Source organism: Gasterosteus aculeatus, chromosome Y (genome assembly GCF_964276395.1).
Source record: "Gasterosteus aculeatus chromosome Y, fGasAcu3.hap1.1, whole genome shotgun sequence".
NCBI lineage: Eukaryota > Metazoa > Chordata > Actinopteri > Perciformes > Gasterosteidae > Gasterosteus > Gasterosteus aculeatus.
This window is the reverse complement of record NC_135709.1, coordinates 16,793,620-16,805,626: the sequence shown is the minus strand read 5'-3', so window position 1 is coordinate 16,805,626 and position 12,007 is coordinate 16,793,620.

Here is a 12,007-nt window from a genome sequence, read left to right as displayed (position 1 = left end):
AGCAGACTGACACAGCGAGCACAGTGTGAGGTATTGCAAGTACGCTTCTCTGCTGAACCCCTTTGTTTCCCTGCCTGTATTCCTGTAGAAACAGTGAGCTTCTGTGAATCGACCTTCCGCCTATCCTTGACTACGAACCTGCCTACTCCCTGGATCAGATCCGTCTCTTGCCTTCCCGTGTCTCCGAACCACTGCCTGCCCCCGGATTCTCCGTACTGCCGTATCCCGTGAGACTATAGCTGCCTGTCGTCCCAAATAAACATTGAGAGCTCTTGGGTCTAAATCTATCTCCTGAGTCCATTCCTTACAGTATTCCAGGACATTAGGAAGATTTAATAAAAATGGAGTTACTATCACAGAAAGTGCCTTGGCCTTAAAGCTCCGGGGATGAGAACTACCAAACAGTCATAGTTATGCACTTTGTTGATCCAAGATGGCGCCGTTGATGGCCGCCTCGGTGCTTCGGTGCGCTTCGTTTTTTGTTGTTTTTGTTGTTAATTACGTTTGCTGCTGCGATTCCCGGAGCTCTTTCACTAGAGATGAGCTCTTGAACATCCGTGGAACAACTCCAGCGGAGTTACTTCCAACTTTCCTGCTTTCTTCCGTGGAATTACTGGACATTCTAGTCAAAGGTGCGCTCACCTTTCGTCACGCGGTGAGACGCCGTCGGAGAGGAAAACGGGCCGGCTCGCTGGTGAGACTCCGCAGGCGTGGTTCTCGCACTCCGCTGCCAGGCATCTTTCTCTCCAACATGCGCTCACTGTGCAACAAACTGGACGAAATTCAGCTGCTGATGAGGAGAGACAGAGACTTCTCTACATCCTCCGTCTTGTGCTTCACGGAGACGTGGCTCTGCGGATCGATAACGGACTCCGCGCTCCAGCTGGCGGGCTTCCAGCTGCTCCGAGCGGACCGCGACACGGAGCTCTCCGGCAAGACAAAGGGTGGAGGAATCTGCTTCTACTTCAACAACAGCTGGTGCAACGACGTAACGGTGATCCTACAACACTGTTCTCCTGATCTGGAAACATTTTTCATCAACTGCAAACCCTTTTATTCCCCCCATGAGTTCGCTTCATTCATCCTGGTCGGTGTTTACATGCCGCCGGCGGGCAACGTGCACGAGGCACAGCGGACACTCGCCGACCAGATATGGCGTGTGGAGCGGACCAACCCGGACTCTTTAGTTATTGTCCTCGGGGACTTTAACAAAGGAAATCTCAGCCATGAACTTCCTAAATACAGACAGTTTATTAAATGCCCCACCAGAGAGGAGAACACGCTGGATCACTGTTACACCACAGTAAGCAGGGCTTATCACGCCGTCCCTCGTGCTGCACTGGGACACTCTGACCACGTCATGGTCCATCTGATTCCTGCATACAGGCAGAAACTAAAGCTCTGCAAACCTGTGGTGAGGGAATTCAAGAAGTGGACCAGTGAGGCGCTGGAGGATCTTCGGGCGTGCTTTGATTGCACAGACTGGGATGTTTTCAGGACTGCTACTGACAGTCTGGATGAGTTCACAGAGGCTGTAACTTCCTACATCGGCTTCTGTGAGGACAGCTGTGTACCATCATGCACCAGGGTGAGTTACAACAACGACAAACCCTGGTTCACAGCGGAACTCAGAACACTACGCCTGCAGAAGGATCAGGCATTTAGGAGTGGGGACAAAGACTTGTACACAGAGGCAAAATACAAGTTTAGCAAGGCGGTGAGAGATGCTAAACGACTGTACTCTGAGAAACTCCAACAACAGTTCTCAGCAAGTGACTCTGCTTCGGTCTGGAGAGGCCTCAAACACCTCACCAACTACAAGCCAAAAACCCCCCACTCCATGAATGACCTCCGCCTGGCAGACGAGCTCAATGAGTTCTACTGCAGATTTGAAAGACAATGTCCTGATCCCATCCCCCACAGCTCCACCAACCTGCTGCAGTCCCCCTCCCCTCCCTCCCCCAGCCCATCAGGTGCTCACGCCTCTTCATCTATATCACCTTCCCCTCCCCCACCAGCAACGACCCTCTCTATTCTGGAGAGAGACGTTAACCGGCTCTTTAGAAGACTAAATCCCCGTAAGGCAGCCGGTCCGGACTCCGTTTCCCCTCACTCCCTGAAGTATTGTGCTGACCAGCTGTCTCCGGTGTTCACTGACATCTTCAACACCTCCCTGGAGACATGCCACGTACCAGCCTGCTTCAAGGCCTCCACCATCATCCCTGTTCCCAAGAAGCCCAGGATCACAGGACTCAATGACTACAGGCCCGTCGCCCTGACCTCTGTAGTCATGAAGTCTTTTGAACGGCTAGTCCTGACCCACCTGAAGTCCCTCACCGACCCCCTCCTGGACCCCCTGCAGTTCGCCTACAGAGCCAACAGGTCTGTGGACGATGCTGTCAACATGGCCCTCCACTACATCCTCCAGCATCTGGACTCCCCAGGAACCTATGCCAGGATCCTGTTTGTGGACTTCAGCTCTGCTTTCAACACTATCATCCCGTCTATGCTGCAGGACAAACTCTCCCAGCTGCACGTGCCCGACTCCACCTGCAAGTGGATCACAGACTTCCTGTCTGACAGGAAGCAGCACGTGAAGCTGGGGAAACATGTCTCAGCCTCTCGGACCATCAGCACCGGTTCCCCCCAAGGCTGCGTTCTCTCCCCTCTGCTCTTCTCCCTGTACACCAACAGCTGCACCTCCAGCCACCAGTCCGTCAAGCTCCTGAAGTTTGCGGATGACACCACCCTCATTGGACTAATCTCTGGTGGGGACGAGTCCGCCTACAGGTGGGAGTCTGACCATCTGGTGTCGTGGTGCAGCCAGAACAACCTGGAGCTCAACGCTCTAAAGACAGTGGAGATGGTTGTGGATTTCCGGCGGAACAGAGCCCCACCCTTCCCCGTCACTATTGTGGATTCCTTCCGTTTCCTGGGCTCCATCATCACCCAGGACCTCAAGTGGGAGCTGAGCATCAGCTCCATCACCAAGAAGGCTCAGCAGAGGTTGTTCTTCCTGAGGCAGCTGAAGAAACTCAACCTGCCAAAGACGATGATGGTCCACTTCTACACGGCCATCATTGAGTCCATCCTCGGCTCCTCCATCACCGTCTGGTACGCTGCAGCCACAGCCAAGGACAAGGGCAGGCTGCAGCGTGTCATCCGCTCTGCAGAGAGGGTGATCGGCTGCAATCTGCCGTCCCTGCAGGACCTGTTCGCTTCCAGGTCTCTGAAGCGAGCTAAAAAGATCGCGGCCGACCCCTCCCACCCCGGACAAAAACTGTTTGTGCCCCTTCCATCTGGCAGGAGGCTGAGGTCCATCAGGACTAAGACCTCCCGCCACACAAACAGTTTCTTCCCGTCGGCAGTCGGGCTCATCAACAGAGCCCGGTCCCCCACTGCCTGACTATAACACTCCACCGGTCACTCCCCCTCATACTGCACACGCCACTTTAACTGCAATTCATCACTTTGTCACTTTGTCTCTTGTCTGTTACTTGTTTGTTAGTGCACTTTATGCTTAATATTTTTCTTTTTAACTTTTTAATATTTAAATGTTTTTAACTTTATTCCCTTGTTTTATACTAACCCATAGCCTTAGCCTTATTCTACTAACCCATTGCATTAGCATTTCATTCCACTTTATTTTATTACTTGTGCACTGTTGTCTTGTCTGTCTACTGTCGCGCACTAACCGCCAAGACAAATTCCTTGTATGTTTGACATATTTTGGCTAATAAATGTTTCCTGATTCCTAATTCCTGTTGGAGTACCACAGACCATTTCAAAAATATAAATACATTTCAGTCTGCAGGTTGAGTCCTTCTTTGTTTATTAATATCAAGAGATACAAACCTAAGAGCCATGAATCCCATTGAACATTTTTGCTTCACCCTCCAATCCAAATTAATGACGGTTTGCTTTTATGAATCCTCAGAAAGCATGTTGCTGCAGACCAAAATGATATTGGATACTGCAATATTATCTCTGTGTTATTAAGTGTTTCATTTATTAATTTTTAACATATATATAAGATATTAATTTATCAAAGGTTATCTTTTCCTGTGACCAAAGTTGCGAGATACATTTGGAGAAAAGGGTAAGCAACAATCCTATTACAATAATTAATTTGGAGTTTTCTGTGGGAAATCATCTGCGTGATTGGCACAAAAAGAAATCGATGTGTGGGAGTGATAACACTAAAGAGAGAGGTGATATGAATGATAATTTAAAGTTTCCACAATTTCCACACCATCTTTCTGGTTCCTGTTATAGTGTCTTTGCCAGGATGAAGTGGACTGGCACAAGCTGTTCAGTGATACAACACGGGTTATTTTGGGTCCACTAAGGTGTTTCGGGCCATCATACATAATCTTGCATTTGTAAGAAGTGTTACAGACAAAAGCCATTTTGTCAAGACCCACAATAGTGTGTACAATACTTATATATTCAAATGTACAGTTGTATCTGAGATACCATTGAATCTGCTGGTTGGTATTGTGCAAGCACACTTATTTCCAGAACATGTGTCTTATCTACATTCATTTTCCAACGCTGTCAATGAACAGGAACATTTGCTTTAGCATGCACTGAAACCGCCTCAGGGCCGTCGTGATTAATGTATACCACTTAGAACAAGCGCATCTACACTCTGTAGACATGCTGTTTGAGATGTGCAATCATATCATTCAAATTCATGTCTTCGTTTACTAATATATCATATGAACGTGATACACTATAGGTTCTTTGGGACTGCAGCCATCCATTCGAGCCAGGGTTAAGTTGGCAGTGTAACAGACTGGGTGTTAGTGCAGACAATGGGGCTGGAATAAAGCACTTTTCCTGTGAGTTTGATGGCGTGCATCATTGGAGATGACAAAATGTATTGTAAAAATTGTTTAGAGGACCTTATTAAATATGTATGAAACAGGGTTTTTAAGGATGGCGTTGACAGCAAAATCCATCATCGGATTGTAAAATGTAGAAATACTATTAAAGTATGAATATTAAGTATGTTTTTCTTACTTCTGTGCCGAGGGTTACAGACAACGGAACAGTGAGAACCATATTTTAATTTTTGGAATTATTCCCTGATTAGATGCATTTCACTGGAAACCGTGTCTTGTGGTCCAAAAGGCCTCGAGGTACACTGTCACAATACCTTCGGCCGCGATGCAACCGCCTGAAGATGCCACGCAACAGCTCGTCAACAAACGTGAAGAAAATTGACATTGGAACGAAGAAGGAAAATAGTGTCTACAACGACTCAATTAGAGAGATTAGACATCCTCTCCAAGGTCACCAAAACAAAGGCACGTTCATGTAGTATAATCCCTCTAAATCAACTATTAATTACTTCATGAATATCTGAGGACTAAAGGGCATTGTCATGGGCCACGGGTCTTGGAAATGTTATTAGGGTTGTAGCAAAAAATCAACCATACCGTTCTCCCAAATCATTACATCCTGCAAGCTTATTGTGCCGAAACCGCTCATCCCATTAGCTTGTGACTTTCTCCGGATTAAGAATATGTTTTTTTATTGTAATGGTTTCTGTGATGATGAAACTGCAGAATATCAGAGTTCTTTACCAGTCAAGGCCTGTACAACAATCATCAATTCATTTGCAGCAACACTGTTCATACTGAGGTTCATACCGATGATGCTGTGGTGAAGAGCGGCCATAGTGCCTCTTTTTGTGAGCCTGCCAGCCGTTGTTGTGAGTGGGGAGTGCGCGCTGGCTGTCTCCGGGTTTATGTGAGCATGTATGGGGGCGTGTTTGCAGAGAAGGGAGAGAAAATGAGAGATAGGAGCCACACGGCAGAGAGCTGTCCCTGAGTGATGCTGCTATGCTCCCAGCAGCACCCTGTCAACTCCAAATGAGAAATGTTGTACATCCGGCGCGGTAGCTCTAAAAAGCGGAAATGTTTTCCCAGCACTGCCGTGTCCTTTCTTAGGACAATATCTTTAAAAGTTAGTTGGCTGACCTTCCAAGTAGGAGGAAAGATAATGGATTCTACTCATCTAAAGGTGTGCGTTAAGTTGATTGGTAGATCAAGTAATGTAAAACTTAATGGTGTTTTAAGATTAAATAGGGTATTTTGGCAACCGGTTGATTGAGATGAGTGCCTTTGTTTTGCACTCTGCCTTGTATCTTTTCTAAGGATTAATAACTAACATTCGTTCATGGGGGAAGACACATGTGGGTACATCATTGTTCATTGTGATTTCTGATCTGATCACAGTGTTAACAATGACTGATGTTTAGGAATAATGAATAACACAGATATTAGTCAGTATTAGTCATTCCTCTCTCTCCTTCCCCTCCTCCTGCTGATGTGAATCAGCACTGCTTCAGTCCTTCCGGTGTCTGAGTTAGTAGAATTGGTTCGTCATTAGTGCTTGAAGTGGCAAAGAAATGTGTAATGTGTAATGTCGTATCTGTAGTGTTACTTAGAATCACATAATATGGAGATGGCAGAAGCATAACGACAGCTCAGTGAGAAGCGCAGTTGCAAAGAAAAATCTGTCTTCCCTCTTTGAGCAGTTTATGAAAACCCCAATGCTATCTGGGAAAGGGAATGTCTTAAGCCTTAGCGCTACACATAAAACACATACGCTGAACTGCTGAGCGGTCTGTTTCTGTGAAAAGGGGTCAACTTTAACAATCGGTGTCCATTAAAACAAAGCGGCGTATGAACCGCTAAGGTACCCGTCAGCTGGTTCCTTATACCGCTGGGTTTCTGTTCATATGGGTTTTGGATTTGGAAATGATTCATCCAGGTGTTGTATTATGCATTCTTTCAACTTCTCCACCTTGGCAGCGCAGAAAGTCTGTGCACGTTCTTTCTCGGCTGTCACCCATCCGCCAATTCTGTTCTTTGTGTAAGCTGTGAACAATGTGCAGGATGTATTAGCAACAGAAATGGGGTGTTTTCTTCTTTTGTAAGACATTTTACTTAGGTAAACCAAATGAGTTTTCTACTTTTTCTACAGATTCTGACCACCTAAGAGCAGATAACAATATTACATTCCAAAGAACGGTGACAAATGGTTAATCATTAATCATAAATTATTACTGATTGTTATATAATTGCTTTGTGAAAACTTACTGCAGGCAATTAACTTTTCAACACACATGTTTTAAACTTAACTATCCTGCAGTGGGTTTTCTCCTTGTTTGACAAAGACACAACATTACAATCTCCACTTAAAGGGTGGTAGGCTCTTCATGCAAACACTGGAAATGAAAATCCTGTTCTTCAATTAGACTAATGATAAAGGGACGTCTTCTGGCAATCAGTTAATTAGTTGATCTTACTCAGCAGACCCTATTTCCCAGGGTGAAACTACTATTAAAACATCTCACAATTTAGATGAAATTATGATATTTAGAAAAAATAAAACGATTTTCTTTTTATTTGGGATGAGCAAAAACAGCCAAAGCTTCTGTGTGTTTGCTGTCGCTTTATTTTCTGCCTACATTCATCGACCCGTTATAGTGTGTGCAAAAGATGAAAAGGCTGCGAAGGATTTCATTTGCCATTGAAAAGGTACTTGAGCAGCATTGCCTTTGAAGGACTTCTGTTACTATATCTGGGAAATTCTCCACTCTGCTGCTATGAAATGTAACCGATACCATTGAAACCATGACTGCTGGGATCGGAAGCCTCACTGAGTGAAATGTCACTCCAGTGTTGTTTATTTTTAATTCTCTATTAATGAATGTGACTGTTTGCTGGCCACTGTCTTGAGTGCATTAAAACCTGCCCCTTTCTGAGTGTTTGGGCGCGACTTCTGGCTTTCTCCTGTTCCCCAGCGCAATGGCGGCTTTGGTGGTCTAATCGGTTAATTTGGAGAATAAAAATTGTTGGCTGATAATCCCTGTAGCGTGGTTTCTTGTATTTGTTGTGGCCTTGGAGCCGGATCATAACAAATTGGGGGCTCGCCCAACTTGGAAATTGTACTATTAGCAGAGGTTAAGTGATGTGTTTTTTTGTGTGGAAACCTACGTAAGGGAAATGACCAAGCTGTGGAATGATTTGGAATCATTGGTGCAAGTTGGTTTCTGTCTAGTCACGGGACAAGGAAGGTAAGTGTTGACCTTTTTGGTTGCGCAAATGTATATATTGAGCCAATTCCCCTGTAGGTATAGCGCGTTTTCCTCTTTAGGATGCATGTGCACAGGAATGTAGTGTGGGGTGAAAGTGGCTGGAGCGGTTGTCTCGGGAGCACGTCCATGGTTGTGGCGAAGTTGCCAGCTTGCTGGTCGCTTAACCAAACTACTGGGTTTTAGTGCGTAAATACCCGCCGCAAATAACTCCTGAAGACTAGGGTTAAGTTAGATAGATCGGGTTAGGCAGTTTAGAGGGGATGCTCAATTTCGAGGTTATTTTGTGGTCTGTGTTGCGCACTATTTAGGTCAATACTATACATTCTTTTGTTTACCGGGGACTGATTTGCTGTTGTGCATCCTTCAGGTGGTGTTCGTCATCATGGCAGGAATAGATGAGTTCATTGCTATTCCTTCGGAGGAATTTTTGGATCAGTGTACTAGGGATCAGTTGTTAAAGATAGCTGACCATTATAACAGTGTAGGCGACAGAAGGTTAAAGGAAAACGTTAGATCTACTATAAGGGCACATTTGTATGATATGGGTGTTTTAACACCTGTACAAAAATCACATCACAGTCATAGTCCTACTAATTTGGCTTTGGATGGGTGTTCGCAGAATATGGCTCATAGTGTAGCTTTAAACTTTGAACAGCAAAAAGAAATGTTGATATTGCGGATTGTTGGAAGTTGGAGAAGGAGAAAGAGTTAGAGTTGGAACAGATGAGGCAGCAAGCAGAAGTTGATAAAGTGTTGGCACTAGAAAAGATGAGGCAACAAATCGAAATGGCAATGCTAGATTTGGAAAGTGAGAGACTGAGGTTAGTTAAAGAAGGTAAATTCTATGACTTCTCCAGGAATGAAGAGTTGGCTCGAAGCAGCGGTAATTCAAGTGATATTTTGAATAGTTTGCGCTTGGTGCCTAAATTTAGTGAGAAAGACGTGGATGTATTCTTCACGTTGTTTGAGCGGATTGCAGACACGAGAGGCTGGGTTGATTCAGACCGTATCGTTTAGCTACAATGTGTGTTCAGTACTACTGGGCGTGCTCAGGAGGTTTTTTCCTCGTTGTCTCTGGAAGACAGCGGTGATTATGCAAAGGTTAAAACGGCTGTACTGAAAACGTATGAGTTAGTCCCTGAAGCATACCGTCAGCGTTTTAGGAGTTGGAAAAAGGGAGATAAATCATATCTTCAATTTGCCCGTGATTTGGGGATTCACTTTAGTCGATGGTGCTCGGCCTCAGAAGTGAAGGATTTTGATGACCTGATGGTGCTTGAGTTTAAGAATTCAGTTGCAGAACGAATTGCCATGTACATAAGTGAACGGAAGGTGAGGACAGCAGTGGAGGCTGCTGCCCTTGCGGATGATTATTTCTTGACCCACAAAGGTAGCGGTGTCGACGTCCGCACGCATGCTTTGTCTGGGGGAAATGTTGCACCTGCAGGAGGGATGTTTTTTCTAGGGCGTCAGGTGGGGGTTTTCCTCAAGAACAGAGAGTTGATCATGGAGTCCGTGACTCTGAGTGTCGTTTTTGTCATAAATACGGTCACTGGAAGAGAGACTGCGTGGCGTTTAAGTTACGGAATAGGCAAGATGTAACTCATGTAACGCCGGTGGCTCTGGCAGCACCAATTTCCAATGTGCTTTCAGACCAATCGAGGGTCGAGTCACCAGTTGTGATGTCAAAGCCTGACTTAAGCTCATACTTGCCGTTTATTTCAAAAGGAAATGCGTCGTTGGTTGGAAATAACAGGATGGTGCCAGTGACTATCTTACGGGACACGGGAGCATTTGATTCATTTGTTCTAGAGTCTCCTTGCCGTTTTCTGAGGAAACTAATACTGGATCTTTTGTACCTGTTTTGGGCATGGGTATGTCTATTTTTCATGTTCCTGTACATAAACTTGTGCTCCATTCAGACTTGTTTGAGGGAGAAGTGAAAATGGGAGTACGTCCTGCTTTGCCCATAGACGGTGTCACTGTAATTCTGGGAAATGATGTGGCAGGAGCACGTGTTTGGGGAGGTAGCGCGGTACATCCAGTGGTGGTCCCAGTACCGCTGGGTAGTATCGGCCCTGATGAGAATGAAAAGCAGTTTCCTGAAGTGTTCACGGCCTGCGCTGTGACGCGCGCCATGAAGCGGGCGACTGATGATGCAGAGCCTGTAGAGGTGGAAGATGTAGAGGGGTGAGGCATTGGAGTTGTTTGTAATGACTTTGTCTAACACTCCCTTGTCTGTCTCCCATAGTGAATTGGCGCGTGAGCAAAGAGCCAATGTAACGCTGAAGGAGCTTTTTCAGTCTGTTCTGCGGGTGGATGAGGTGAAAGATCGGGCACATGGTTACTTCGTACAAAATGAGGTACTGGTACGGAAATGGGTGCCACATTGTGAGAGCTTTGTTGGTGATCCTGTGTATCAGATTGTTGTTCCCTCCAAATTTCGTGATTTGGTTTTGCGTGTCGCTCATGATGAGTCGGGGCACATGGGGGTTGGTAAAACCCATGATGGGGTCCTTAGACATTTTTTTTGGCCGCGGATTAAGAAAAGTGTTGCAAGCTACATCAAAACGTGCCACACTTGTCAGTTAACTGGTAAGCCAAATCAGAAAGTGAAAGTTGCTCCCCTGTATTCGATTCCTGTTGTAAACCAGCCATTTGAGCACCTGATTATTGATTGTGTAGGCCCTTTTCCTCGTTCAAGGTCAGGTGCAATGTATTTGTTAACTGTTATGTGCAGTAGTACCAGATACTAAGAACTAACTAAGAAGCCACAATTCCAATATCACATTATCAACTTGCTTATCTTCCCCCAATATGGACCATAAACAGCAAACTTCAAGCGCACCGTTTCTACTTTTACCCCGACCTGTTTTACACGTACATGCCACGGATAATACTTTACTATTTAGCAGCCTAAAGAGATCATACTACATCATTTTATGATCCCCGTGTTCATGCTAAGAAGGTCTTACAGCCAGAGAGAAGCCAGTACTCCTCATTAACCTCAAGCTCCCATGCAATACACTTCTCCCTCGAGCACAGACACAAATGTACGCACCTCTTGTAAATATCTGAGATAGTAAAAAGAGAATGAGAGCAAAGAGCAAAAGAGAGAGGGAGTAAGAGAAGACTGAGTAGGCTATTATAGAGAAAAGAGAGTATCCCCTGGAGGAGGCGCGGGCTGAGATGGCGTAAATGTGGGAAACGTGGCGGCCGTTCCTGTAGCCTCATTACAGTAATGGAGACCCATCCGTTCTGTCGAGGCCTCCAGAAAATCGTACATGACCCGACTGCCTTTCTTTCCATGCTACTCCACATCAACAGTCCGAGGGAAGGCACGAGACTGTGAGAAAGATAAACCACAGGCGACTTCTGCCAGGTCTGATGTTGCATGAGACAATTTGTGCCTTTGGAAGTGTATTACGGTCTTAGTTAGGGTCTCTTTTGCTTGTCAGAGACTGTGACGCTCGGTGGTGAGTGACTGTTTGGCTTCGATGGGGGACTTGGGTTACTTTTACAACCTTTCAATTTGTTATGCATTGATTCTTTTATACACATTAATATCTTACAAAACCTAAACAAAGGTAGAGAATACCTCTAAATACAGCACAGGTCTGATGTGAAGCTATCTTGAGTTGTATGTCTTTATTTTACAAAAAAATATCTTTAAATATCAGTAAATCCACTTTCTGTGTGTTCTACTTCCATTTCTACTTTCCATATACTGTTTGTTTACCAGCTGAAGTAATATGAAAAACAAACATTCCGTGGATTTTAGTCGCGATATATTGTACACATTCCTGATAACCTTAAGTGCTAGCCTTAAAAAATGTAGACATGTCCTAAACTAGCTGTTGATAAATGAATTTATGTGTCGGCTCTCCGCCAGAC